Source organism: Spodoptera frugiperda, chromosome 15 (assembly GCF_023101765.2).
Source record: "Spodoptera frugiperda isolate SF20-4 chromosome 15, AGI-APGP_CSIRO_Sfru_2.0, whole genome shotgun sequence".
NCBI lineage: Eukaryota > Metazoa > Arthropoda > Insecta > Lepidoptera > Noctuidae > Spodoptera > Spodoptera frugiperda.
In genome coordinates, this window is record NC_064226.1 from 2,531,206 (window position 1) to 2,559,125 (window position 27,920).

Below are 27,920 nucleotides of genomic sequence, written 5' to 3' on the forward strand. Positions count from 1 at the left end.
AGCCCACAATAAATACTGAATACCCCACATAAATATGTACATGCATAATTAAGATAAAATTAACCAAAACATCTATTAATATTGATAATGTCATAATTTATTGGACATCAATAAAATATTTAAAAAAAATCGTGAATGAATGTCATTGTTGATACTGATACGTAATTTCGACGCCACAGACATAGTTTCCGTGGTGTAGCGGTTATCACATCTGCCTAACACGCAGAAGGTCCCCGGTTCGATCCCGGGCGGAAACATAGCTTTTTGCTTTTTGTAACCTTTCTCCCAATATTTTTCTTTGCATTTTTATTTATTTTCTTTACTTTTTCTATTTATTTGCACTATTTTATATACAAATAAGCAACATTACGAATAGATAACCTTTCAATCACCCGTCCATGGTTCACGAACACGCACTTACAATATATGCCCTTACTTTTAGCAATATGTTAGTACTTGAGATCTAATTTATATTCTGTAAGGGATGCCCATGTAAAGGTACACATTTGTAACACTAAATGTACATGTAGCACGGCATACAGAGTGTTTCCCTTCGGTATAGAGAGTCATTTAAATATTCAGCTCGTAGGTGATGGATTTCAAAGGTTTTTGGATTGAAGAACTGTTTTTGGGAGCTCCATTTCTGTTATTAAATGGTATTTTTAAGAAAATAAATATAATACGTATCGGTAAGATACGGGGTAACTTTGACCCAAATTCTGTAAACAACAGGAATCTATAACAAAGCGTATATTAGTCTTTCATTCGTATAAAAGATTGTGTCAAAGAAACCCGATCTTGCGGTAGCTAAAAAAACAAGTAAGCCAGATACTTGGGTTAGTAACTACGGAGGAAAACGAATAGAGACATGTATAACCTGAATACTACAGTGCTTTTTCAATTTAAACAAATTTCAGAACCAAAAATATGAAGTTCTATGCAAGATGAGAGAGTATTAAAAAGCATCACTCAATAAGAACAAAAATTAAATATACCAAACAAACCAAATCCTAACAAAATGTCGCCGTTCAAAACTTAACAAGGAAAATACAATTAAACAGAACAACGTCGGCATGTCACAGTAATTATCGAGTAAATAATCGACTAACTACATTACACTACTAATTCCCAGCATTAGTCGCCAATTATGTCACTATTATATTAACTACATCAACACATACAAATCCCATTGGTGATATGCACGGCCATTGAATAAATTATTGAATCATTTGAATGTAAAGTACATTGGAGAATATAGGTAACATGTAGACAGTTAATAAGCTAATTATGTGACTATAGTTCTACTCTTTCAACTAATCTATCATAGATCAGACTCCAAAAAGGTGTTAATTTCGGGTAATACAAGTACCTATGTGTAGGATCTTTGATTATGGATATGGGTAGCGAAAGAATTCGATACGTTTCCTATATAGAAAATATCATCACGTGTTCTGTTACACCTAGTAACAGAACACGTGATGAGATATTTTCTTAATTTACTTGATGCTAATTATATTGTAAGTGTAATCTTGGCTGTGATGAATAGGCTAAATATACCTACAGTCAACGGCGACTGGTGAACTGCACACATTTGTACAAACATGAAGTAACGAAAAACTCATTACGAATGACCAGCGCAACATTTTTATTCAAACACCACCCTCCTACATTTTATTACGTTGAAATGAAAAGCTAACTACGTACGAAAAGTGACCTAAAATATCCTTTACATACAACACATTCACTATTCGTAGTTTTTTTTGCATGCATGAAGGTTTTATTTAGACGTCCTACTGGCTACTGGCTGGTCAGAGTCGGAGCGCTCGCGTAGTGTTTCAAGAAAAATCAACACAGAGGCCGATTTGAAAATAGAATGACCAAGTCACGTTCGTTGAAAAAGCGAAGCGCGTTCGTGTCAGCTGCGCAGTGGGCGCTGTTCCTGTTATATACCTTTTGTGGTACAAATGTGTATTGTTCCATGCACCTCCTACGGGTTTTTGCCGAAAAATCGTAATAAAAGCCATAGAATGAGGGTTGAATATTGCTGTTCTTGTTTATTTGGCAAGGATGTTTCAAAGGGGAATGAAAAGATTCGCGTTGAAAAATATTAATCTAAGCAGGTTGCTTTGAGTAACTCAGTCAGTGGGTATTATAATAAAAATGTTGTGCTCGAGAAATATTTACTGACAGGTGCAAACGTAATGTTGACAAGAAATAGCACATGATGGAAACCAAAGAATCGTTTCAATAGTTGTTTCATCAACCGTTGTTTTTGTGTTTCTGTCGCTTAAATAATTCCTTTCTATAGTTGGAAAAAAAAAAAAAAAAACTAAAACTAAAGTACTGTCTGGCCGCATATAATTAAATACTACACTAACTATAGTCTACTCTCAAAGGTAAAAGAAAAATCAACATACGTTCCAAATCTAAAACAGAACGTTCCAAAATTAAAATGAAACAGGCTTTGATGGCCTGCGGCCTGTCTGTATGTAGTTTAACTTTCTATGACGTCACAATGTCATATTGTATAAAATACATTTGCGTATCGATATGATAAAATAAATGTAAAAAAACCTTGCCAAAATATTTATTTTTATTAGCAAACATTTAAAAAATATGTATTTTATTTTGAAAGACAGCAAAAAGCTATGTTTCCGCCCGGGATCGAACCGGGGACCTTCTGCGTGTTAGGCAGATGTGATAACCGCTACACCACGGAAACTATGTCTAGACTTGCCAAATTGAAGACTACTACATGTCGAAGTGTACTACATCTTAGTTTCTTTTTTGTGATAGGGCAAAAATAGTATACTTATTCATATGTAGACCATAAGTTCACATACTATTCTGTTTAGACCATTAGTAGCTATTAAATTAATTGTTTTTTTTATAAGTTATTGTGATTTCCACGGCATTGGGCGATGTTGTTTCTAAAAAAAATACATTCTTCTAGTTTCTAGTTTTCGCACAGAAATGGTAACAGTCAAGGAATAAGTCATTTAAGATGCTAGTAATATAGTCAAGGAATAGAAGAATTTATTTAAGTTACTTCTAGCGACAATGTTACAGATAGAACATTGATGCATACGTTTCTGTAGGTAATTATGAAAGAAACTTAAAAAAAATTACATTTGAAATTTGAAAAATTGAAATGCGTTTGCATTTAAATAAAAAGACTTGACCTATCTATTATATAAAAATAAGTCGGGTTTTTCTTCCTGACGCTATAAGTCCAGAACGCACGAACCGATTTCCACGGTTTTGCATTTGTTGGAAAGGTGTTGGGCTCCGTGAGGTTTATAACAAATTCAAAAGCCCCAAAATCTGTCACAAGTCATTATTGTATGCGGACGAAGTCGCGGGTAACTGCTAGTTACTTATAAAAAAAAATCAGTCAAGCAACAACACATTTATATCGTGACATTGAGAAAGAATGTTCTAATTATTTGAAAGCGAGTCACTGACCGACTCGCCTGACAGTAGCTCGTATGAAGTTGTCACTGGCTCGAGAGTAGGTCGGCTAGTCTACGATAGCTGACAAATGGCAATGTACCATCTAATCTTAGATCGACAGACAGACGTAACTACATGAGTACATTGAGTGGGTATAAACATGTTTGGTGGGTGTAATAGTAGTTATAGGTTTGTAGTATGGTGTCTGGATCTTAGACCTGATATGGCAATAGAATAGATTTTATATCCCATGGTACTCATAAATGTCGTAATTGGTGAAAGGTGAGATATAACATGGTACCTATGTATATATACGAAGCTGCGGACTACCTAGCGGTTTTACCGGGGCTCCGGTTCGAAAAGCAGTAGGAACAGGGTGGTTTTTAGTCAGTAAAAGTCTGACACTCCCTCTCGCCTCGTCCAAGGTAAGAGAAGTCATTGGATGTGCTCGCCCCTTACAAAAAAAGCCTATGTATATGTGCACCTCTACTTGCCCTTTCGAGGATTAAAAGACATGCCTTTATCTATATGTATAAAATATCGAGTTATTGAAAGTGTACAATTAAGAAAAAACCCTTCAGTACATTATAATAATTATTATTACTAACAAAATGTAATAGGTACCTTCTATTTAAATAAACGCCCGCCTATCCCTTCGAAAATTAAAGTATAAATAAGTACTATACACAGACACACTCGTGCCCCGAGAAAATCAATCAACGTTAACATAAACTGTTCAATTTTATTTTCTAAAAACATTTACACACAAACGAATAAAATTAAAAGGTTTCTGAAATATTTTAATCAATTTGCTACATAGAGGTCTCTAGTTATTTGAGCTTTTGAGCGCCAAACCTCCAATAATGTGAATTTGGTTAGAATTATGTAAATAAAAAGTTATTTGAGAACTAAATACAAATGAACGAATGAACCGTCTAGACAGGTCAATGACCTCTGTAACTAACGTATGGAAATCTAATTAATAGAAAATATTATAATAAAGCACGTTTCATTGCCTTCAAAGGAAAATGTTAGAGGGAAATTCAATCATTTTTAGAGGAAAATAAAATTCAATCATTAGTTTTAGGAATTAAAAGTTACCTTATGTATTATTATTTGAACAAAAATGTCGGATATTTTGTAAAAATGTTAGGTAATTATATTATTAGTCCAACCTACTATAATTATGTAGTTCTGAAACGTAAAATCAATTGTCTTATGCATCATTGACAGTCTCTGGTAGTTACTATTTACTGACATAATTTGAACCTGAGTATAAATGTTTATACGATTAAGTGTGTAAACTTTCCAAAAGCAATGGAATACCACAGTCAACAAAATTCCCCTACTGTTCATATAATATTTCCCTTATATTTTAATACTTCCCATATGCTAAGAATTGAACATGAGTGTGACCGCATTGCATATTGTTCTCATGTGTTCAACTTAACTGGATTTAATTAAACTAGCTTTTGTTAACTAACTTCTGGGCAGCGGTTTATATTTTAACATTTTCACTATTGTCCCATTGAATAGTTCTAACTTTATAACAATGTAGGAGGACCAAATATTGGGAGGGTTTAAGAATATGTGTTTGAATAAACTTTGTTGGAGTTTGGTCGTTGTTTTCATCGTTAATTACCTAGAGAATTCTTGTATTCCTATTTTGTTGTTCATTAAACGAAATTATTTCAAGATTTGATTTAAAATCTTTACCATATCATAGTCTGTTTCATCGATTGCTGCACAAAGTTTCAGTCAATTCCGTTCGTTCATCATGAAACCATGATATTTCAACCCACATCACACTAAAACAAACAAAAATACACATACTTCAACCACCACAGCACATCATGCAACAGGTCCAAAAAACACAACCAGCTCATCAAACCAGCAGTCCAGGAGAGAACAAAAAAATCTTCATTCGCATTTCTGACTCTGCAAAGGTTCTCAAAAGCCTAATTTATCTGTAGTGAGAAAACAAAGCGACGTTGTTCGTTTTAGTGCACAAAGAGGGAACTATCAGGCACCTGGAAAGCTTTATTCCAGTTCAATTAATCGCAGCAGCAAATGAAGTTGGTCGCCACCTCCTCCGTAGGTATTTTTAATTAAAGCAAGCCTCGGCGCCCGCTAAGCGCAATAGGGTTAACTTTGAGGGATGAGAGACCGCGGATTGGTCTCAATACTTATTTGCAACTCTTAACTGTTACTTCTGATTGTAGTGTTTTTACTAAGCCCACATCTGTTATCGCATCTTCGTCTCTGTAAGTCACTGCATGCTTTCGATTCTGATTGGTTGTCATCAAACTTACTTTAGACTTTAACAACAAATTTTAGAAATATTAGTTAATAATATTATATATAGCTAGCAAAAGTAAAAGATATGGCTGAATGAAGTTATGTATGACTAGTCAATTCCACGTTCCTAATCGTGCAGCCACGGAATGGAACAATCTGCCTACTTCTATTTTTCCTGAGAATTACAACGGATCTGGTCAAAGTGAATAGCTATTTTCTAAGTTTGTGTGCTCCATCTTCGGTCACATCTTCGCTTCGCCTGTCTGGCAGTACCACCAACCCGGTGGTCAAACGCAGACTTATAAACCTCAAACACATAGTTCTAAAATAACACCAACAAATATCCAATCCGCTGTCCGCTCCCTCTAAGCGCCCCAATCTTTTAACTTGCAGCATTCTTCTTACCTGTTCTAATGGGATAAAGTTTTATGGGCGGAAAAACTCCTTCAATGGACCGTAGTGCGATCATATGCAGGTTTAATGGAATGCCGTGAAATGCCACCGTGCTCAGCGCTGGAAACTTCGCTCAACTATTCGGATTAAAAATGATTAATTAATGCCCTTCAAGTGAATTTGGAAGTTTAAACTTTGTAGAGTTTTTGAAAGGTATTTTGCTGAGGTATTTTGAAGGGGAGTTCTCTCTGATGGAGCATCTTTGTGAGTTTAAATTATGAGCTGTAGCGTTTTATCTTCGTGTACAACGGATGGCTAAAAAATTTAATAGAATGCAATACTTTATAAAAGAAAGAAATAAATAATTATTCCGACTTAACAATGTAACTGCATTAAAATTCCACACTGAAATATCTAGAACCTCTAAATTATCTAAACAAGTTTAACAAATAAATTCAATAGTTTAATAAACATGCAAAAGTTTACCAGCGTATTTTTACATGTCGATAGCAATTCACATGCCTCTCACAGCCACAGTCATACAAATCTAAAATAAAAGTACTCGATATCCAGCCGATACAACCGCAAAAACGACTAGGAATTCGTTCAAAGAAATCCAGAGCGCACCGACATCTATCCGCGTATAATTCAGTAATTGAGTGAGTAAAAAGTCAGCAGACTAAAAACTACGCCAGCGCCACCTGCCTAACGAACTGTTGCCTAGCTGATCGAACTTCATAGACTATTCAATAGTTTTCGGGCGTACTATGCATTGCTTTTTTTCTATGCATTTCGTTATTTCCTGGTTTTTTGTAGCTAGTAAAAAAAAACTTTTCTTTTTAATACCTTACTTCTTTATGATAGAAGATTTAAGAACATGATGACGAATAGAGACATGAGAAGGATTTTTTAACCGGACTATCAAAGATTACTCGATTGTTTTTTGAAAATGATGATGGCACAAATGGAAATATTTAATGAACTACTTATGGAATTAAGACAAGAGATGTATGATCTCTTCTCTCATCTCATTAGACAGATCTATCTAATAATGTAATTCAGTGGGCAGTAGACACAAAGTGCCCTGTATCGGGCATGCACACTAATCCATAATCACGCATCAATCAGTTAATGCTCAGATGAATCGCCTCACTTGAATAATAGCCAAACTAATTATCGTATTAGCCGATATTCAATTGTAAATGACATTAATACTGAAATTATGGGTTTGTTCACTGCATTTGTTAAGTCAGCTGTTTAAATAATTATAACGGTTGGCCTCTATACATAATTCACTTTGCAAGTATTTTTTTACTATTTATTTTTTGTGAAAATAAAAATATACCATTCGGATTTTTATCATTCACAATAGATTAATTAGACTAGACAGTAAACATGGTTGCTCTAGTTTTAGTGATACAAAAAACATACAAATCTACGTATGACCTAAATAACAACCAATAAATAAAGAATGAACAGTCAAAACATTGACCAATCGTAACGCAGCTCACTGCGATCACACATGCAGGCGCCCCCGCTACCTGTGCCACCGTACAAAAAGTCAACACTTCAAAATTGAAAACCAGGCATGGTACACAAGGTATTATTCAATCAAATTGTTCGCAACGATTGATGCACTCGGCACACGGCACTTTGGCGTCAAACCCAGCGCTTGCCGAACGTTTTATGAAAATATTCATTTTAATTAATCCCCCGGATTAAATGTTTTGATATCGTGTGTTAGACGTGTTTTTGTTTGGCGAATAGACTAGACACGTATATAGTTTGAAAATTCGAATAGAAACGGTCGAATAGAGCGTTTGCATGATTAAATTTATTTTCATGCAAAACAATGTTTCGTTTGCTATGTGCAAATGTGCACAAAGGGGTATGCTCTGTAGAGAAATCCATTTTATTCATTTATATTTTTAGCTTATTGATTCTCTACTTTTTTTTTTTTTTTTTTTTTTTAGGGTGGAAAATCATCCAATGACTTCTCCCGCCTTGGGCGAGGCGAGAGGGAGTGTCAGACTCTTACTGACTAAAAACCACCCCGTTCCTACTCCCGCCCGTCGAGCCGGAGCCCCGGTAAACCCGCTAGGTAGTCCGCAGCTCCGGATTAGGCATCAGCCCTACTGGGCCCCATCTGTGGTGGTCTGATGGCTCTTTGAGGCGCGCGCAGAACACGACGCGCCGCACGCACGGGTCTGGTTCTGGTCGGGCGGCGAGCTACCCTTGCTCACCGTCCGCAGACCCGCACTTACGGTGGCCGGCTACTAGTTCATTGTTTTGAATTTAAAGTCAAGCTAAGCTAAAATATCTAGAGCCGCGGGCTACCTAGCGGGTTTACCGGGGCTCCGGCTCGAAAAGCAGAAGTAGGAACGGGGTGGTTTTTAGTCAGTAAGAGTCTGACACTCCCTCCTTATTCGACACACCTTCGAAGTCATTGAACGATTTTACCCCTTTAAAAAGCCAAGATAAAATAAATATGATATTCACTTAAGAAGTATACAACAGCTTTATCGAGTTGTGGAACAAAACGAAGTTTAAAACAAACTTGTTTCACATACACTACTGAATATAACCAGACACTATAGAGATATCTTCGAAACATTTTAAACTGACTACTAGTGAACACTTTTACTTCTCACCTTGAAGTTTTATTTCAAGATCCCAGACAGACTGGGGGAATAAGTTTCTGATCGATACTGTTGATATTTTGATAGTGGTAACAACTATAGAACTATAGAAATAATCGTCTGATTTATTCATTGGTTAAGTACCGTATTCACAATGTCTATTAAGGTCAGAAAAATAATGATTGAAGTATTTAATGTTAAACTATAAATATTAGGTTTAACCTGTAATTATGATAATAAATAAATAAATCGTGTTCGTGTATATTTCCTACTCAATCACTACAAAACGGCTTTGAAATTTGTAACAGGGGCAGATTATGATTTAGAATATAGGACACTTTTTATCTCACAGAACCGCGGGCGAAGCTGGCCGAAGCTAGTAAATAGATAAATAAATATCACAATTATTTTACTAAAATAAAATTGAACCCAAAATTCAGGCAGAATACCTACTCGCTTCCTATTACGTTGAATCTGCCACTGTTTAACATCATTATAATTTTTATTTACTGACTAACAAGAATTAACAAGCAAAATAATATGCATGTACTGTGTACGTACCTACATTATAAAAATAAAACCCTGCACCAAGTTAATCCAGCAAATTGATCCCTTATAAGCCCACTATAAAATACCAAATAATGCGACAGTTTTATCATAATGGTACTTACCGACATCAGAATCTGATGATCGGCAGTAGCAGTAGCAGTAGCAATTCGATACGGTATTTTAAAATGATTTTTTTCATTAAGTTCGGTCGAAAATATCCGTTTTACTTTTGTGAAAGTTGATTGGAATATTTTTCAGCGTTCGTGTATTATCAATATTAAAATAATGTCGAATTGAATTTTACGAGTTTATTTGCGTCGATTGGTTGTTGAGGAAGATATTATTCGATGTAATTGTTTAATGTTTCTTTATGAGTAGTTACGAATGTTTATACTGAGTGTGAGCTCTCTGGGCGAAATTTGAACCCTAGCATCCATTATTATGATTTGTAGTTTCTCTTTGGCAAGCCAGCAATGGGAGCATTAGCAAATACCGTGCCACTAAAAACAAAACTCCAACGGGAAGTAAGAAATAAAATATTACCCGTGTTTTTTAATAAATAAATGTTGCCTAACACTAGGATTTTCTCCCGTGTCGTGGGTACTTTTACAAATAATTTGTGGATCACACAAAGAGTCCGCTACATGTTACGCGGTAGCCGGTTGCTCGTCCACTGAATCAACCGTGCAGTCAAATAAATAATCTTAATCTTTTTTTATTACTTTCATTTAATTACTATCAATTATTCCAGTCTTTCAATCAGAAGTCACGTCGTAAAGCCAAGAATAAGAACTCAAATAAATAAATCCACTTGACAAATAAATGAAAAGTTGCGACTATAAAGGCATTAAGTTAAACATTTGATGAGAAAACACTTTAAGTAGAAAGAATAATCCTAAATGATTCCGTTTTCTATTAAAATCTTTGATAAGCCGGTAAGCCGCTTCCAGCGTTACTTTGAACGTGGGATATTTACTTTTTAACGATTCAACTTTTTATTTACTTATACCTTTTAAGAAGTAAATAATTTTCTGTTGACTGTCTTCCATTTTGTTGACAGTTGTTTAAGACAAGTCGACTAGCTCGAAAGGTCGGTTTCAACTTCCTAGTTGAAGAAAAAGTAATTGGTTTTCTCTTTTCGGTTTATTGAAAGTCATTATTACGGGTGATTTTCCTAAGCTTTGACTTTGAAATATGAGCTCTAACTCATCTGCTAAACGTGAAGACGGCAATGACAAACCTTCTCCTTCTTATGTAATGCCGGCACCACACTTGTGAGCACATGTGTGGCACAGGTATTAGAAAAGGCCCAATGTCTGATAATTAATTCTGTTTTAACCGACTTCAATAAAATATCATGTACCTTTATACCTACCTTTATTTTTGTTAAAAAATAAAACTGTGTGTGTGTAACATTGTTATTTTAAAATGTTTTTAAATAACCACAACACTGACAGCGGTGTCAGTATTAGACCAGAGTCCTGTGTTGCATGGTTAGATTCATTGCATATTCATGACGTCATTCTGAACAACAAAATGGCTGATGTTACCATTGTCCACTATATGCGATTCGTTAGCTATGTGGAGGTATAACCCGCCTGTTTAGTTTCGGACGTCAACTATGAAAATACGGGTAATAGCGTCATTTCAGTCATGAGTTTAGTCATAATATTATTAAAACTTTCGTGAGACATACTAAATTAATTATTATGTTATCGGCTTACTCACGTAACTGTTTGACGAGGAACTCGGCTAGTTTCAAGCCATGCTAGAGGCTCATATTCATGAGCACCATTCGTCGTGTATCGCGGGACTAACTCAACCCATCTTGGTCGGTGGTTGCAATGATCACTGGTAACCACTCGATCAATGACACAGTCCTCATCTTATGAATTAAAATAATAAATAAGGAAAATTCTAGTCATGAAAGTTTAATCGAATAATTTTCGCTATAAATAAAAATCCCAATAACTGGTATATGAAACTGAGAGCATTCTAAATATTTAACGTCCATTTACTTACTTTTGGAATAGCTTTGGTATTGCTGTTTGTATTTGCAAAATAAAAATATGTTTGTTGAGCGAATTTGTGAGAGAAAATTTAATGTTTGGAAAGCAGAATAATAAAATTATACTTAATAGATTGACTGAATTCAATAACTGTTTGTTTTTATAATAACTATCGTGAGAGATACTAAATTAACTAAAAATTACGGGTTATTCACGTACATTAATGGAGAAAAGCTCTACTAGTTTCGAGTCACAGAGGGACTCTTCATCGACATCACCGCGGCCGCATTTGTGCACGCTGCTTACGATGAAAAGACTCTCTGTGAATCGAAACTAGTAGAGCTTTTCTTTCTCAATATATATTTACCTGAATAATTCGTTGTTTTTAGTTAATAAATGAAATTAATTAATTAAGTAAGTCACCAAACAACGAACTATAAAACTAAAAGCTTATACACTTCAACTTTTAAGTACAACACAGGTTTTCATCAGTTTTATGACTTGACTGAAGTTCAATTAAACCAGTAGACGTTATATAAACTAGCATTGTTTGTTTTTAATTAAACTATAGCCGCCATCTTGTTTTCATGCCCACGTACCTGAAACAATTGAACATTTATTATAAGTAAATATGCTTCGTAATAATATGTTACACGTTGTACAAAGAAATGAATTGTAAAGGTTTGTTATAGATTTTTATTGCTTCTCTGCTCGGATATATCAAAAGAGCGACTGCTGAGCAAAGAGATCTGAAGTTCGATTACCGGGTCCGGAAAAGTAAAACAAAAGCAATCTGGAATAAACTACCACAAATGTAAGTGACCTATACCACGGATATAGGAAAATAAAGCTATAATCATAACCAGCTCGTAATGCGTTCCACGCAAAGGTAAAGGCCTCAAAAAAAAAAGAAATAATCATTACACTTGCTCAGACCGAATTGACGACTTCAAACTTAAAATCGAAATTCAAAGTCCACTTTACCCTATAAATCAGTAGTGTCAAAATAAACTTAGAAACAGAACAAAACTTCAATATTGTCACCTAGTTATCACAATCACATGCAGTTGCAGAAAACATGGAGTGAGTGGCACTAGGCGAATTCATTTACACTCAGCAAGACCTGTAAATCTTCTTGGCGGGGCACTGCTGCCGTCGTCACTTACCGCACTGTTGGGCCAGGAGAGCAGCGGGCGCGGTAATGAGACAAGTTTGTTTACTTAAATCGATTGGTGGTTTCATGTTCTCTGTTGTAGCAATACGTGATCGGCCGGGACGCAGGCGGTTAACGGGTTAAATCGATTGGTGTTTTCACCGCAAACTTGGGACATTATTTATTTATAAAATCTTATGTATTTTTGTAAATGTGCGTATTAACCTATGTATACATGTCACTTGTTTATTGAGAGTTTGGAATAAATATATATGTACCTATATATTTTTTTCAATACTATTGTCCCTAGAAAAGGGTAGTCTATGTATGAAACTACTAGGTGAGAGCTAGATGAAGGAGAGGCAGTGTTAGACTCTTACTGACTAAAAACACCCCCCCTCCGGGTTTTCGAGTCAGAGTCCCGATAGCCCGCTAGGCAGTCTGCAGCTCCATGGATATATTAGATACTGGTTGCATAATCGCTCTAACTGGCTCATACTGCTTTTTTATTATTTTTTGTTGTATTCACATTACAACCACATAGAAAATAATCAATTCATGGAAATGGTCACGTAATTTACAAAGTTAATTGATATCGGATATTTTGTTCATCAATTTTAAAGTCACAGAATCTAAAAACCACACGCAGGTGTATTATAATTTATATAACAACTCTATTGAAAAGAGGTTAACCACATCAATTATACAGTTCATTAATTCTGTAAGTATTCATTACACAAACTGTAATTAATTATGGTCATCTGATACCAATGTGCGTGGTCATCCAAATTATTGTTTTGTAATGATTTTTTTATTATTTTGACCATTGAATTATATTTGTAGGTATTGAGATAATGAAGAACGCGCTTAAACTAAATTTACTGAGTTCTGAGATCCTGAGATATATCTAATCACAAATGTTGTGTACTATCAAATGTGCAAGATCAAGGGGTGTATAAAAAAAAAAAACTAACAGGAAAGTACTTTAAAAAATCGTTTTAAATCCGCTGTCTCAGCGGCCCCACCCAAATTGTTTATATCCTTGCCGCTGCGAGTTCTTGCAATCCAAAATTTATGTGCGACGACAGTTCCTATTTCAATGTCTTAAGATCTAGAATCGTATGTCACCTGCAAGGCTGCAGCTTTGTTTACTAATGTCTGCACTGAATTAGCGTAGAGTTCAGTTGGCGAATTTCTGAGTGGTTATTCATGAATGTTGCAGTAAGCGGAAAAGCGTGGTAAATCGTTGGGAACGCACCAAATAATGAGGAAAGTTTCGAGCCATTGTTAATGCTTATAAGTGCTCGAATTGTGCTATGTTCGAGCGGAGTGATTAACGAAATTCTGACAATGTTTAAATGTTGCATATTTATGAAGTTTGTTGTTTCACTCAGTTGGGATTTCTGGCTGCAGTTGTGCTTACACTCTCAGCTATTTATACAGCGGCCAGTGTGGTTTTATTTTCATGCAGAAATTATATCTGGCCTGTAGAAACCTGCAGCCATTTTGATTACTGTTTCTAGAGTCAATGAAAAATATCTCTAACGCAATTTCAGAATTTAAAAGCCACAAGCAAAGCATATAAACGAACCACAGGAACTAGCTACTACATCACTATCCCTAATCAGTGAGTTAAGACATAAACAATATTACTCGAATGTAGAAGGTCATGTTCACAAACGAAGACTTATAACAAGCCACAAAGATTTCGGTGCAAACTTTTGGGTAAACCTCTAATTACAAGTTGGAACACGATTCCCTTATCTAATCACAGAAGACCCTTGATTGAAATTTATTTAATGAAACCACTGCTAATTCCAATGTTTAAAAATTCATTCAATTACAAAGAGATTGTGTGAAAGTTTTTTAATTAGGTTACATTTTCAAATTGTTCGGTTTGTTACTCTTGGACAGGTTATGGTATCGTATAAGGTACGCTAAAATTTTACTGTTTATTTCTAGTTTCGCTTGTTAAGTATATTATTTACGTAAGTGTGAAACAAAAGCAAGTGGTTTTAAGTGTGGGAGAGCCATGCTTCGGCACGAATGGGCCGGCTCGACCGGAGTGATACCACGGCCTCACAGAAAACCGACGTGAAACAACGCTTGCGTTGTGTTTCGTTGTGTGAGTGAGGTTACCGGAGGCCCATTCCCCCCTTCCCAATCTTCCCCATCCCCATTCCCGAACAACAACCCTTAAATTCCTAACTCCCAAAAAGCCGGTAACGCACTTGGCGATTGCTTACCATCAGGTAATACGTCTGCTCGATTACCGGCATGTTTCATAAAAAAAAAAACAAAAACAAAACATTCTATCACAGTTCCGCAACTGAAAATTCCTACTGTACTACAAATGAATGTAGTACATACATCAACAAGATGAACGTTGCTGTCTCAGTACACAGTTAAAAATCTCAAAATTAACACTTTTGCTATATTTATGGGGACCATAAAAGTGTACCTAATAACTTCGATACTGGACCCACGACGAACAAATTAATCATACTTCTTCAAAAGTTTTGATCAGATTTTAATATACTGCCAGTACACTTATACCTACCTATATTTATTTCAATACGTTTACCGTCTGACCAAAACTTTTCATGTTGCTAAAATTAAAAACCCATCAATGGTTAAGGTGGACTTTCACCAAACGAGAAAAAAATGTGAATGAAGTATCCTTCATATCGGATTAATTTCAATTACTGCGGATCTTGCGTTATGTATCTACTTGTTTTGAGTACCGAAACTTAATGATTTATAATTATGTGCAGAAAGTCAGGATTACAAACCAAATTCCTGAGCCGTAATATTAACAATAGCAAGAGACTAATTAACAAAAATATAGTCAATTCTGTAGTCCCTCACGAAGTAATTTGTGCCATCGTACAATTTTTCAGTAACGTTTGTACCTATCAACTTCTAAGAAATAATCCTCCCAAAGAAAGACTCATTACACAGTATTCTAAAAACTTCTCAACTTAAATTGCTAAGTAATTACTTTTATCTACCTTTCAAAAAACTTAATTGATAAAACGAAAAATGTAAGAACATCTTCAAATTTTAACTAACAATTAATGAGCAATTAAAAAGTTGCCAAGTGAAAAATTACTAATGAAAATCCTCTTCTTCGGATTAGTGGATTAAAACTATTAAATGAGAACAGAAATTAGTTGTTAAATATTAAAATGAGAAGATTTACTTTTAAGAGGATTAATCTTTTCATGAAAAACACAGCTGCCCACGATTCTATGACAAAGTTGGTTCGATTCTCGCAAGGAGCAACCTTTTGTGGGGTCTGGGTGTCACGGGCATGTGAACTTGTATGTTTGTAAACGCACACACGATACAGAAGAAAATCCTAGTACGGAGCAACTTTTTATTTAAGAATAATATAATAAGATAAGAATAAGAATCAAATAAGAAACCAACGCGGTCAATACTGACCGAGATTAGCGGATGATTTGCTTTAACAAATTTCAATAGGCAATTAAGGACTTGAATATTAAATGAGAAGATTTACTAAAAGAAGATTAATTTCTTCATGAAAAACACAGCTGCCAACTATCCTATGACAAAGTTGCGTAGGTAATGATACCTCTACTAAAATATTCAAGTTTTAAAAATTAGGCACTTCAAAATTATTCTAGAGTCTAGCCCCGTCTTAAGTAACCCGATATTTTCTTAATGAAAAAAAAAAAACATAACAAATTGGTGTCTGGGAAGTTGACATCTGTCGCATTAACCGTCGGTTTGGGGAGAAGGGGGCAAAATGTCAGTGTCATTTTCCCAAGTTTCATTATAACGCTTTCATATTGGACAAGTTGGGGGAGGCTTAACCATAAATAGTAGCCGGTCAGGTCAGAGAAAAATAATACGAATACTATAAATGCGATTTTTTTTGTGTTCGTGTGTATGTTTGTTATTCAATCATTACAAAACTGCTGAAGGGATCGGGATGAAATTTAGAATAGGGGTAGATTATGGGCTGGAATAAAATGACCACGTAGACCACTTTTTGTCCTAAGGAAAAGCAGCTGAAAACGATTTCATAAGCTAGTAGATAATAATAGATAACATTGATTCTATGACTCTTCCGATACCTATTATAAAAAGTTTTTACATAACTTACTATCTTTAATCTGCCAAAAGTATTCTATAACATAAGCAACATATTAATCCCAAATTACCTGAACCTTTTTTTCGCCACAACATAATACAATAACAAGAGAAAAAAAAAACGCAATTTTTTCAAGAGATTGCCACATTAAACAAAAAGTCTTCAGGAAGACTGATTGCCAGATCCGAAGCCACAAGGTCAGGCGCCAGCCTTCTGTATCATATACACGGTGTAACAAAAAGGGGGTATACATATCGAGTGCACGGTTTCTAGATAACATAACAAACGATACGGGAAGGGTTCTTTAAACTCATGGTGTAACATGGAACGGGGTATACATGTCAAGTGCACTTTTTTTCTAGATAACATAACAAACGATACGGTTGATAGGGTTCTTTAAACTCATGTTTTCATGGAACGAAGTTATGAATTTGTTTTTATATTATTCAGGTCAATTAAAATTAGGTAGATAGTTGTGATACGTTTGTATCAGATTTAAAAGAAATGTTTCGTAATTCAGTGCGACACCAAGTATTTGGTACCAATTTTTTTTAAACGTATTTTAAGCTGAAACTTTGTGTAGAGATTCTATTCAACCTGTATTCTTCAGTGCTTCTTGATGTATATGGGTATTTTGTTACAGCCTGTATATTGTGGTGGAACTTTCGAGAACGGTTGGCAGGCAATGTTTCATAGCTAACGGCATCCGGAATATGAAAAGTTTTCGAGTGATTGTAGCCTGATTGGACAGAGGGCGGTCGTAACTATGAATGTTAGATTTAGAATTGCTTTTACAATTTCGTGTTTTGCTGTTAGTTACTATTTTAAATCGACTGACATAGTTTTATGTGTTTATTTGCACACAACGACAGGGGCATTCGTTTCCATAAAATAAATGGTGGATGTCGTCGTGTTTTGTCGAATTGGTTATGGCGAGATGTGAGTTAACAAACTATGTTGTTAACTGAATGACGTGCAACGTGTAGTGGGTTCGATTCCTACACGGATCAACTCTTTGTGTGATCCACAAATTGTTTATTCGGGTCTGGATGATATATGCATCTGAACTTGTATTTTTGTAAACGCGCCCACATTACAGGAGAAAATCCTTGTGTGCAGCAACCTGTGTGTTTTATTTAAGAATAATAATTAGTTATAATATAACGTTGTACATTGTTCGTTTATAAAGCAACTTAGAAAAAAGTTCTGTGAAGACAAACACCTATAGTATGAAAAAGGCAGGATCAATAATTAAAACTGTAAATAATATAAAAGTTTATGTAGTTATAAGAACAATAGTACTATGTTTTTCAATGAAATGGAATTATCGCGAACGACCTTGGTTTTCATAGCGTCTGTTTTAAAAAGGGACTTAGTATAATAATAATAAACTAGTTAATGGCTTCTCTGAACCCCATGTTTCCCCAGGGGCCACTCTCTCCTTCACGTTTAGATGAAGTTCAACAATTTTTCATTTTCGAATATGTACATGATTGCCCCAGTTTCCCCTTCAATCTTTTTACATATTTTCCCAAAGTATCCTAAACGTTTGGTTATCAACACAAGTTGAGATGATTCGCTTTTTGTTTTTCGAGAGTAATTGCTGTTTCTGGAAACAAAACTAGGTCAAACTGGAATTAGAAATTTTTGAAAAGAGTTTTGAGTATTCCTACGTATGAAATTGCTATTAAATGACTAGCTTGTTGAGTAAAGGATCAGCCATGCTCGTCACGAAAGCAAAGCAGTCTAAACGGTTCATTGTAGTTTCGAGTTGAGCATTACTTGGCGCCCGAGGCGGGACTTGGTCCAATCTAGACTGTACCGGTTTGAAGCGGATTTTACAAGTTATTACCAGAATGTAGGTACGTTATTAGTGTAATGTTGTTCTTAGAAGACTAGTGTACTAGAACTATAGTTTTAGAGCTGGTTTAGAAGACGATGATGAATTATTATTATTCAAAGTTAGTGATAAGTTGCGTAATTTAGTTAAGCATAATTCAATTCTATGTGTGTACATAAGGTGCCTATTATTACAACTGTTTGAAAACCTACTCGCGTTAAGGACCCCGTTCATAAGTCAGATTCATGGTTTATTAGTTTAAGATTATCCAAAAAACCTGATAACATTCAATTGTAAGTACTACGTATTACTAAAATTCATATTTATTCATACGATTTGACCGTTAATTGAAACAAAAGCTTTCACCGAAAGCTGAAATTACAGAGCAGATGCAATATTACCAAAGCTTCGTAAAATCGTATTATTCACCACTATTCTGCGTAAAACCTAGTCAACAGCTTTAGGGTGCTTTTCCACCACCATGTGCTATGCTACCTTTGACTTTCATCAATCATATACATTGATACATATAACTTAGCACTGGTGGAAACGGATTCAGCTAAGCTATGTTTTTTTTTGTATGGAAAGATGCACGCTATGGATGCTACTTTGGATGGCTTCCCTACAATCGATACATCGCATACTAGAGCTGCACATTTTTCTCGTACAGTTACATAGCTTAGTATCAGTGGAAACAGTCACATAGTTTCATAGCTAAGCTACATAGCACATCTCTGGTGGAAAAGCGCCCATAGCGTGGAGTCTTTCTGGGAATGGCAGTAATGGTAATTAACACAACAGCGCTGACGGGCCGGTCAATTGTACCGAAACTCCGGCGTAGTTTGTAAATTAATTAGAGATACCTCGAAACAAAGTTGTATGAGTATAGCGAACAGTAATTAATAAAAACAATAGCCTCACGAAGAACCAAACAAAACTCCTTGCAATCCGAACTCAGCTCGAAAACTACACTTTTCCTTGGCCTGGGGAGTTGATAATAATTTTTAATTTATCACAAAGTGGTTTCTCCAACCAATTAGTGTTGTGTCACAGTTAGTGGGGTGGTCCAAGTTTTAATGGCCTCGGAGCCGGCACGGAGATAAGAGCCCCTAGGAAACTCAAGGAGCACTGTTTAATTTAATAAGTTCTGTTTTAAGGGGACACACAGTTAACTTTGCTTATGTTGTATGTTGATTGTGTACTGTTATGGAATTTTAGGAGCGTTCCGTTTTATTGTGGAACGTTACCTTTGAAGTTTACTGTTTTATTCTAACTGCCTAGTGTTTTGGATATATAAAATGTATTTTGCAATATATTTATTTTGGAGTGCTCCCGGTTCAGTTGAAATCTTTGTCGGTGTTTCGTCATTATCCATATACATTCTGTTCTTTTGTTCAAGTGAGGAAATCATCCAATGACTTCTCCCACCTTGAGCGAGGCGAGAGGAAGTGTCAGACTCTTACTGACTAAAAACCACCGCGCAATGTTGTTCTATTCCATACATTCAGATTTATTTTGTACATAAAAATTCAAAATAGAATTTTCAAATCAAAACAAAGAACATTGATTGCAGTGCTGTTCAAAACAAATTCTATACACCTCAAAAATGTAAATTAAGTGTCAAAGTTTAGATGAAAAATCGAGAGGAGACCGACAAACATAAATGTGCAGTTGAAATACTCAATTCGCGTTGATTTAATTAAGAGAACGGGTGCAAATATAAATTTGTTGACAGTAACACCCTATTTTGTATAATTAAAGGAGTGTCAGATGCATCTACGCTGGTTTCTTGTCTGTTTGTTTGTATTTAGACGTCAGATGGATGGGGTGGTGAAATGTGGTTACCGACTCACTCGACTCGATCTTGCAGAGGAGTGTTTCTGACAAATTTTCTCGACATGTGGACGTATTGTGACGCAGATTCGTCAAAGGAAAATTAAATTCGAGGAATAACTACTACTATAGCTATGTCCAACCTGAGGATATTGTTAAATTAAGACTGTTAAAATAATTAATAAAAGTAAAAATAAAGTCGACTGCACGGTTGGCGCGGATAATAATGTTTATGTACGTATAATGTCATTATAAGTGTCCCAATTACGATGGTGTTTCTTTTTTAAAAAATACTAATTTGGTAGATTCAAGTAGGCCTTGTATAAGCACCTATAAATCACACAAATCTGCTACACATTACTTCTAGTAAGCCCAGAATTAATTCTAACGATCCTATTCATTATTTTTAAACTCCATATTAATTATAATAAAAGTCCTGAATCTGTTCCCACGAAAAAAAAAACAAAAAATAAAATCCATGCCTTTTATACGCAAGAAAAAAAAAGAAAAAAAGCAAACATTATTTTATTCAATTCAAATTAGCTATTGCTTCTTTTTTCGAATAGAAAAACAAAATGGCTGCTTACAATTTAAAATGGCGCGTTTAGACGAAATAATTAATATTCATACATTTTTTTTTTGAAATCTTTCCTTTATTTTTACATACAGATGTAAACGTCGGGAAATGACGTTGTTACATTTCCGTATTTTTTTTTCTTTATAATTTGACATTTTATGGTTATGTTTTCCCAACAGGGTAGAATGAATTATGAGAAACCATGTTCTTATCAAATTTTAAAAATGCTTTATTTATTTCTTTATTTTCTGGGGACATTCTTGATTTTAATATACAGTTCATATAATAAAAATAGCACACTAATATTATAATAATTGTAATAGTTTTGTTTGGATGTTTGTCCGTCAACCTCGCTGAAACTATTGAACGGATTTTGATGAAATTTGGTATACAGACAGGGTAAGAGCTGACTTAGTGAAAGGATGCTTTTATACCACGCGAACTAGTCTAATAAAATTTGTAATGTGAACCAACAAGTCTACATTACATACATGTTCAGAATGCTAACATTTATTTTACTCTAAGTACTCTGTTGTATCAAGATTACAAATGGAATTAGGTCACCTACTCAACACTCCAGCTTTCCTCACTCCACAAAATTCCAGAAATCACTACACATTAATTCCTAGAACAAAAATGTTCTACATTTTCTCGAAACTTCGTAATGTTGGGTAATATGCAGAAAAACATGGAATTGAGCCAATGTAAAGGTCAGACCGGGTCAGCGTATGCGGCTACCGGTTAATGCTGCCAACTTATTTTACTATTTGTTAGTAGTCACCAATTGTTGGCCAAAGTTGGGTACCACGCCAAATGCCGCCAAATTTTGTAATGGTAGGTACATTTTTAATGCGCTTTTATCGGTGATATTGTGGTGGTTTTCCATGTGCTACTGTCCAATGTTGATTATGTTAGTAGATTATCAATTTCCAGAGCTGCGGACTACCTAGCGGGTTTACCGGGGCTCCGGTTCGAAAAGCTGAAGTAGGAACGGGGTGGTTTTAGTCAGTAAGAGTCTGACACTTCCTTTTGCCTCGCCCAAGGCGGTAGAAGTAATTGGATGACTTTCCCTTCTCAAAAAAAATTATAGATTATCAATTACAATTAAAATATTTTAACTCTAACACCTTAATTCTTATTAGATGAGTTACCACCGTACCCAAATAGGTAGGTACTTTTACTTAACTAATAAAATAATAATAAATCCATCAACAAAAATGTAATCTCTTACAAATTACATATCTTACATATTCATCAAAAACTTTAACTACAAAACTTACTGCACAAAACATAAAAGGAAAATGTTCTCTATTTAATAAGACATACGTTTGTAATTAGCTTACTTTGGCGTCAGTGTTCAGCTACTATATATGAGAGCAAGGAAATCTCAAAAGGCTCCGAGGATTGCGTCCTCAATTAAATTAAGTTGTTCCTACAGGGGATGTGCATGTTGACGTAATTAGATTCCAACTACGACTGATGTTTCGAAATGTGTTGCTAATTGTACTGTTTAGCGACATAACATCGCCTGTTTTTTGAAGCGGAATCAGAAGTGTACCATCCTGTTTGTATTTTATTATCGGATAGGTTTAATAGATTATTCTTTCTGCCTTTCTATACAAGTTTCTAAGTATTAGCTACGCAGCTACAATTTTTTAATACACACAAGGAAGAAATCCAAGCGTTGTCTCCCTAATCATCATATTGTGTATCATTCATCTCCCAGACACTTGGCTTCCGTAGCCATTTTGTTTCGTAAGTACCAACATCACACCCTGTTACTCCTGATTATGTGAGGATTTTTGTAGTAACACCAAACATGTTTGTGTGCGCATCACATATACAGCCTTGACAAATACGTGGAGGCACTCGCCCTCAAACAGAATAAGTGAGTTTATGTTTATTTGCTACTCAATCACATCCCGACCTTCGCACAACATCCATTATTTGCGAGCTATCCCTTCTAGAGGGTATTTGGTCCACGAAACATTAGTTACCGAACAAAGGACCAACTTTTGCGACCCGTCCATTAGGTTTAGCAATAAAATCAGTCACTACTGTTTGTAATACTGAGTGCTTATAAAAAGCATATGGAGCGAACGTACGGAGTGGTTCAAAACCGAATAATTTTCACGTTTCCAAAGTTGTAATGGGAAAACTTCCATGTCAACGGCTGAGTGTTCAATACGTATTGGCAACGGAGCACCACTCAAACTTTTTGTTTACCACCCAAGTTACTGAGACGTTTTAAACAAACGAAAGAGTGGAAGTTGAGCGCTCCAAGTGTGGCAACACTTTTATTGATATAAATAGAGTGGAGTGCCTTTCATGGCGTCGGGACAATAGCGCCGATGCCTGTCAATGAATTTTCGTGAACTGAGCTTGAAAATAAAGCTGTGAATGATGGTTTTGAAGCGCGATTTACACTTTGAGCTTTTGAATTTTTCTATTGACAATTTTACGGTGAATATTTGTTTTACCGTTTTACCACGTAACTGGAAATTCGATGAGCAAATATCACTGCGAGGAGTATTTGAAAAAGGTTTTGAAACATTTGACCTTTTGTGTGTATTGGACTATGTTATCAACAGATTGAAACATATTTTGAGACTAAATATAAGCCTTTGAGCCTTAAGAAGATATGGACACATACCAATAGTACGTCCGTCAGTTATTCAGAAACTTCATTCGCATACCATTCGAATGCACCTCGCGTCTCAGGTATTTCTCGCTTCAACAGTTATTAAAGAGTTTAGGAATTCTCGTTTCATGTCTGAAAAGTTGTTAGTAATCTTATTGCATTAATAACGTGTAGAGAAATTCCGTCTGTAACAGCTCAGATTTCGAAAATTGATTTGATGAGTATAAGGGAAGAATTGATTCTGGTAGTGTCATTCACTTGGAACACTATATGAGCGAAATAAGGGTATAAAACATTGTCATAATCGCTGGAGTATGACAATATTTTATGTGCCCAAGTGTTAACTTAAGTAGCAAAGTCCATTAATTCATACCAAGGTCAAAGCACAAAATCTGGCCTTCTACATCTCCAGGCCCCATATTTTGAGAACATACAGAATATGTCGGTACTAAACCAACACTCGCTTTGTTGCTTGCGTTAGGATATAGAATTTCTCATTTGTTAATCAAATTTTATCAACGGCAGTACATGCGCTGTGGAGTCCTGATTGTAATTTACATTCACAAAGCAAAGGAAAATTGGATTGTTGGTTTGTTGGTGTCCATGTTTCAATGCCCTTCTGAGTTGCGTTGATTTTCGTACGGTTTCGTGAATATTTGCCGCGTGGGGAATCATAAAAAAATGGGTTCTGTGACTGCCTTTCTATGGTGCGATGTCAGAAGTATTTTGTGTGTGACACAGAGGACAGATGTCACACATAGACGATCGACGAGCAAATCAACGGATGACATCACAAATCCTACATCGCATGTAAGAAGTTTATTTGTGAATAAACATGGTTAGAAAATCTTAACAAATAACAGTTGGGTAGAAAGGCCGCCAGCTACGGTCACCTCGCCTGATCGGAGGAACCTTCTTTTCTTAGGGAAATATTCTTTACTCTCTATTCCCTAAATGTTTAATTTCTCTGATTTATACTTTTAAGATACCATTTCTTTCCTGTACCTAAAGATTTGTTTTCGTAATAATTATGTTGACACTGCAATGATATTTATAGTGCGTGCTACAAACATTTAGTATTCCTAATTTATTTTGTGTTTAAGCGTAAAACATACACAAACTTGCTTCCTATCACGAAAATTACACATTGTTACGTTGGAATTTGAATTGACCTCAGTTCAAATTCTAGCTACATTGGCCCGACTTCTGACCAAAGCGTGTGCAAGCCGGTTACACATGCCGCCCAGTTTATCGCCTACATGACATGAGCAAGGCAAGTCAATTTAACTCAGTTTTGACTCGGTACTAGTAGTTCGGAGCCTCGATAACCTGCCAGTATTCGAACACTTGCGATTATTTCGTCGTCACTGACAAGTCTGGGAGCACACAGTTTACAGAGGTAAGTGGAGTGCTGGGGTGTTCTGGAAGTAATTATTACGGTATTGAGGTATTGAGGAATATGTACTGAGTTAGTTCAATGCTGATAAATGACTATATTGTTTTAAAATGTTGATAAAGGATGTTTTAGAACTTTATTAGCAAAAAAATATAATTGTCTGTAGTAAAGATCAGAAACATAGCAGAGCGCCAAGCACGAATAACTATCGCATTCGTAATGTAAACGTATCGAGATGACGATACGTCATGAGACGTTAACGGAGTGTGGCAGCACGAAGCCTATTCTTTCAACTATCGAGAGCTCGCATCGAATTCGATAGTGACGTCATGCTAATGTAAACTAGAGAAGCAGCCAAGTGAACGATTTGAATGACTTGTTAGGCATAAAGATTTCGTCTGAAAACTAAATTAAATTTATATATATATTTCAACCTTTGTCTACACGTTTTATGAAATAATATTAATTAAATAAATATTAATTATGTGCAAAAAGTTCTTAAAGCGAGTTAAGAGAAATATAACGTGACATTATCTATGAAAAAAAAAATATAGTTTCATAAATTTATAATTTTTTTTATGATTTCCGAACGTCGTATTTGACATTTGTCATTTGCCGGTTGTTTGTTTGTTATTTTATCTTATGTAAATAAATAACAATTTTAACATGTTACATTTAAAATGAGGACGATTCAACTCCAATATGAGCTAATGGTGGAATTTATGCAAAAGTAAGTAAAGATTTCTAAATGTTTCTTTGATTAGCCCTTTTTTTATGTGATGGACAATAATTTAACGGAGATTTGTCTAAACCCTCTCCGGGGTGGCAGTTACATTCAGGCCAAATGGAAGGAGCTAGTGATTTGCACCGGAGCGAAATCTGGCGTACCGGTGAAATTCACCGGTGATTTGCCGATCTCCGGAGATTCACCGGTGATAACCGGTGATGAAAACCATTAATTTCAAATCAAGTTTTTATTAATTGAAAAACAAAACAGAATAGATAATAAAATTGGACTTCAACGAACCCTGAACTCTTTGGAAAGCTAGTAGCAAGGGAATTGAACCACATAAACGGCCAAGAGCGCTTTGAGTTGATGACCAAAATAATTAATATCATTCGAAAGAAGCAAATCAGTAAATAAATTATCTTAATTATGTATTAAATTAAAAACTGATGGTTAATAAATATTTCTATTATTTTAGTAGTATCAATATAGTATTGAAAAATAATATTCTTTTACATAAAAATATTCCATTTAGATATAATATGATCACCGGACTTTAATCGGTTAACAACCGATTGATTTCAATCGAGTACTTTTACCGGTTTTTCTCCGATACTCACTGCTCCGGTGCAAACCCCTAGAAGGAGCCATTCAGGCAGCAGCGGATACTTAAACAATGTTTGTAATGTAATATTTGATGTATTATCTTTTTACAGATTGGAATATTTGTGGGACCAGTCCAATATTACTGGGAGCAGTGGGCCTACTGTATTCCTACCACACCACTCACTGTTCCTCACGAAGCCTACCCTTCGCCAGCGCCTCCACCAACACCACCGATCCTCCATCCGAGGAAGATAGCTGGAATCCTCCACCAGTGAAAAAACCTAAAGCGAGTTTGATTAAAATGTGTATAGAGATTGACAAGAATTTTATATTTATTTAATTTTTTCTGTTTTTATGTTATTTTAAAATATAATCAAAATATTGTTAATGGCATTGTATTTATAATAATTATTCTAACTGTGTCAATACTGTGAATGTGGTGCATGTCTATAATTGGCATAACCACATGATCTTGTGTCTTCATCTTGTTTTTCATTAATGTCTTATAATAATAAATAAATAAATTATATATTATTGGGATTAAGATTTTTTATTAACTATAAAAAGAGGATTTTGTAGAAAAAAGTAATAAAACACTTGAAATAACTATGGAGTCTATTTATTCTGTCCACCAAAATGTTTTTAGTAGTAGTTTTCTTTACTTATTTCCTATTATTGTGGATTACATCCTTCGGCACGAATGGGCTGGCTCGACCGGAGTGATACCACGGCCTCACAGATAACCGACGTGAAACAACGCTTACGTTGTTTTGTTGTGTGAGTATGGTTATCGGAGGCCCAATTTCCCCCTTCCTAATATTCTCAATCCCCGATTCCCCAACAACCCTTAAACGTATTCGTTGTTGTTGGTACAATCGTTGTTAACGATCGTAAGTACTTGTTGTACTTTGTTGGTACAAAGACGGTCTTGGCATTTTATAAAAATCACTGCAAGCACTCACTGACTTCACAATATAATATATTTTGTATTATTACAAATTTCGATACCATTCTCACCAACAAATTCTCAGTGACAAATGTTTCGACTCGTTTCGATAGCCAACTTTCGAAATTTACGTTACCGTACGTCAAAAGCTCGTTCGTGCTTCCAATTTGTGTCAAAATGTTCTAGGTTTCGATACCAATACGATACAATTACTATACGATAGTTATCAAAAACATTCGTGCTTGCGATATTTAGTTCCTTTTACGCACGGTAGGGGCGCTGTTCAAATGTCATAGAAAATTCTGTCGATTGCGATACGAATACTTTCTCGATAGTTTTCGTGCTTAGCACACAGCTGAAACATTTTGTTTAAGATTTTTTTAAACATCTGTTCCCCCTAGTAAAGATCAATAATAATATTAATAGGAGCTCAAACATTTTGTATAAGTTTTCTATAAGTAGTATTGTATGTATAAGTATTTATCTAAGACAATTCGGAATGCTATAATTTTTCGTCAGAAATCCAAAAACAAAATACCTACTTCAAATGTTTTTCCATCATAATTTTCAAAGTTACAATCATTACATAATTATTTACGTGTACCGAATGACTTTAAAACTCGAGAGGCCATTCATCCACAACCAAATTCAAATATACTGAGTACTTCACTCCTGCAGCACACTTAGACACGACAAGAGCCTTTGATTACAGTCCGTGAGTAAAACGACGCTTCCTCACT

The 27,920-nt window shown here is 35.2% G+C and overlaps 1 protein-coding gene and 2 non-coding genes across 6 annotated transcripts in view; 1 reads left to right on the forward strand and 2 right to left on the reverse strand.

Moving 5' to 3' along the window:
- The window catches only part of LOC118276940 (syndecan), a 283,688-nt gene that overhangs the window by 70,233 nt on the left and 185,535 nt on the right, over nucleotides 1–27,920 (reverse strand). The window lies entirely within an intron of this gene.
- On the forward strand, nucleotides 185–257 carry Trnav-aac (transfer RNA valine (anticodon AAC)). The gene has a single exon. It is a non-coding gene; the product is annotated as a tRNA-Val (tRNA).
- Trnav-aac (transfer RNA valine (anticodon AAC)) lies at nucleotides 2,650–2,722 on the reverse strand. Its single transcript has one exon. It is a non-coding gene; the product is annotated as a tRNA-Val (tRNA).